Genomic DNA, 3,649 nt, shown 5'->3' on the forward strand with positions numbered 1-3,649 from the left:
CCCCAATAAGGGTCGCAACAGGCATAACTTTGGTTGTCTGCAGAACTTGGTTCACAGCCGTGTTTCTCAGTCTAGGGTCTGAATTCTCTCCTTTCCCTGAGAAGTTGGCTACGTTCGGTGTGGCTTGATCTGAGAGAAGGTTAACGCTTTCACGAGCCTCTGAAACCCCGCACCCATTGAGAACGTCCACGAAGGGTCTGGTGTGATGCTGTGGAGAGGTGCCACCCCCACCCCCCCAACCCAGCTCACTGCCCCTGAGTCAATTCTGACGCACTGTGACCCTGAAAGACAAAGTAGACCTGCCCCCGTGGGTTCCCGAGACTGACTCTCAGGAAAGCGCCGCCTCCTCCTGGGAGCAGGTGGGGTAAGCTGCTCACCATGTGGTTAGTAGCCCATGGTGGAAGCACCACTCCATCCGGGTTTAGGACCAGAGTCCTCCCCTAGAGGAGCTGAGGGGATGCCTGCATGGTGCATCCACCTTACAGATGAGGAAACTGGGACACAGGACGTGTGAGCCCCGTGTCCACGATCACATGGAACCAGATTAACAAATGGCTCAAGCCTTCTGATCCCCTCCTCCTTCCTCTTGTAAATTGTCTATGGGAAGATTACTCTGTACCTGTCTCCTAGTGGAAGGGGGCACCCACCGGGGAAGGCGGTGAGGAAAATAAAGGAGAGCTGAGGTGCCCAGCACGTTTACTTTCTGTCAACAGGTCTGGCCAGGGCTTTGGGTCAGGCCAGAGTATTGAGGAACCGGAAGACAAGAGCTAACTTTCTTGGACAGAAAAAGTTGCTGGGAGGCCTCTATAGACACTTCTTTTCCAAGTTGTGTGTTAGGAGGAAGGAGAAGGGGCAGCCAGGTGGGCTTCTGCCTGGCCCCATTGTATGTGGAGCGACTTTCCAGAAACCAGGGCTCCCCAGAAACCAGGGCTCCCCGTTTGAAGGTCCGCCCCCACAGTTGTCATTTAGAGCACTCGGTCAACGTGTTAGGACTGGGCTTCATTGTTGGAAGGAAGGGGTTCCTGCCTCCATGCAGGATGCACAAAAAACGTGGCATGGGCAGGGGCAGCAATGCAGCCTCTCCATTCAGCCAGCCCTCCTGCTTCCAGCAGCAGGCAAGAAGGCCGTTTCTCTGGTCCAAGTGGCCCTTGGGTAGTCTTACTAGACGATTCCATTGCTCCCTGAGAAGTCCCAGCAGCGGTCCATTGCAGTTTACCTTTCCACCAGGGACACGCACAAGGTTTGTGGGGAAGTCTTATCTTTCAATTCCATTTTCCCCTGGACTTTGCAAAGACCCCGTCATGCTTAACAGGTTTAATCTCTTCCATCTATTTATTGATCCCTGCTCCTTTAAACAGCTACTACCTTTGGGATGGCCTGCACCCCATCCTGGGTGGGGGTGGGGGGCAGGACACTGCTGGAGCCGCAGCGTCCTGTGCAATGAATGGCCCAGCCAAACAGGCAAGAATGCTGCCCTTGATGTCTCCTGGGAAGTGAGCCTCCCGAGTTTGAAGTGTTTCAGTAGCACAGGTGGGGTTTGGGTCCAGAGTTCGGCCTTTCCATTAGCCTAGCATTGGTTACTGCCCCTAGCCATGGCATGCCCAGGTCTCTGGCAGCTCTTGCTGGTCTCCTAGAGAAACAAGGTCTCCCCCTGTTGAGCAGTTCTCGGGGATCCTGTCTGCTGCCCCAGGCCTGCAGCAAGCTCTGAGCATGTTCCAGAAAGAGCCCTTGCCCAAGCCTCAGCACTGATGAGGGTTGTCTAAATCCCTGCTCCTTTTACTCAGCCCAAAGCTGCAGGTGGCGAACTTGTGCAAAGTGAGCCCAGTCCTCACAGTTGAGGGACGGACTGGTTTGAGTCAGAGACGGCAGTGTTTATCAAACAAACACTGATGGTTTCCGTCTCAGACAGCACTCGGTCTAAGGGTCCGGGCCCCAGGTGTGCAGGTAGTTGTGAGGATTGTAACCTGGATGCCCTGTGAGTGTCACACCCTGCTACACAGGTGTGGTGTTGAAGAACCCTGGCACACAGGTGACTGTTGCAAGCCAGTCTCTTTCGTTTCCCCAGACTCTGAGAGGACCCCTGGACAAACCGTCCAATCTGAAAGGACCAAATAAATAGAACTGAGAACTGCTCTTTGAAGTCTGTTTTAGTTAATGGCCCTTCTGGGAATTTGTTGCTGCCGGCTGTCTTTCTCTGGGCGGTTTCCCAAATGGATGTATGTTAAAAGGTTGACTCTCAGCCTCGTAAACATGTTCCTTGCACTCAGGCAATAACTCAGGAATCGCTTTGGACCAGAAATCCCATTTTGTTGATTGAAGGCGCCCGATGCATTTTTCCGCTGCTTGCTGTACATCTCAGCCCAGGTTCTGTGACCGCGCTTTGTCGGTAGGCTGGGGGTGAAATGAAATGGCTTGGCCTGGCCTGGCTGGGGGACTGTTTTGAAAGCTTTCAGCCTTTAGACACAAGCAGTTTTGTAGCCACCTGAGTTCATCTGAAAGACGATCTCTGGTCCCATCAACAAGGGCTTGATTACACCCTGGAGGTTCACAGCACCTCTTGGCACTCCCAGCCCTGGGGAAGGGCAGGGGCTACCCTTGTAGATGGGGAGGGGGTGGGGGTGGAGTGAAGAGTGGCAGGAGCTTTTCTGGAAGGTGGAGGCAGGAATTAGATGGTGGAGACAAAGAGAGACTGGCTATGATTATCCTGAGAGACTGGAATGCCACGAAATGCCCTCATTGTAACCTAAACACCCCAAACTACCATCGAGTTGGTGCCCACTCTAGGACAGGGTAGAACTGCCCCCCTGAAGTTTCGGAACACTGTTAAGGGAGTAGAAAGCCCGGCCTTTCTCCTGAGGATCTCTTAAGTTTGCTGTTGTTTTGTTTTAATAAACCCTTTATTGACCCGATGGCCCAGCACTCCCAGCCCTCGCCCGCACAGGCATCTCCCTGCTGTGCAGGAAACCCCCTGTGCACAGCCTGCTCCCCCATCCGTGGTAGCTACAGCTCTGCAGTCTCTGAATAGTGGGAGCCATCCTTGAGTCCTCTTGCAGTGCAGAATATTCCAGCCGGCCTAGCAGTTCACAACAGAGACAGGGAGAGAGCTAACCAGGGGAACCAGGCTGCCGTTCAAGTAATCCGAAGCTGGGTGCTGCCCGCGCTGGTCCAGCGTCTGGTGAAGGCTGTTCGCTAAATCATTTAGGTTGTGTCAGGGCCTTGATTCCCAGGCTGTTTCCTTCCTCCTCTCACACCGACTGCAGGCTGTCCTTGTGGTTGAGCCACCTTCCCCTGCCACGTGGAATGGACAGAGCAGAATGGGCAGGGGGCAGGGGCCTGGGGCGGTGGAGGGGGGGGCATGCCGGCATGGCCAGGTTCAGGTTGCATACAGTTCTGGAGTTCATGCGTCACAAATGTGTTGTTTAAAAATGCATGGACTGTATGTACTGCCTTGAATGTCTGAGCCTGGTTAGGATGAGGAGTGAGTGTGCATCTGCCGTCTTCCAAGAACGCTGTTCTGGAAACCAGGAGCTCTTTACTATCCTGGGAAGGCGATGTAGAAACATGACAGCGCGGTGGCTGCGGGGTTGTGGCTTCTGGTCAGGGCGCACCAGTCTAAGTGGCTAGTTGAGGACTGAGCCTTTGTCTCTGG

The 3,649-nt window shown here is 54.1% G+C and overlaps 1 protein-coding gene across 1 annotated transcript in view; it reads left to right on the forward strand.

Moving 5' to 3' along the window:
- Positions 1–3,649, forward strand: part of RCC2 (regulator of chromosome condensation 2) — a 33,189-nt gene that overhangs the window by 12,320 nt on the left and 17,220 nt on the right. The window lies entirely within an intron of this gene.

This window comes from Echinops telfairi, unplaced genomic scaffold (genome assembly GCF_000313985.2).
Source record: "Echinops telfairi isolate 266 unplaced genomic scaffold, ASM31398v2 ScPeMD7_7457;HRSCAF=8495, whole genome shotgun sequence".
NCBI lineage: Eukaryota > Metazoa > Chordata > Mammalia > Afrosoricida > Tenrecidae > Echinops > Echinops telfairi.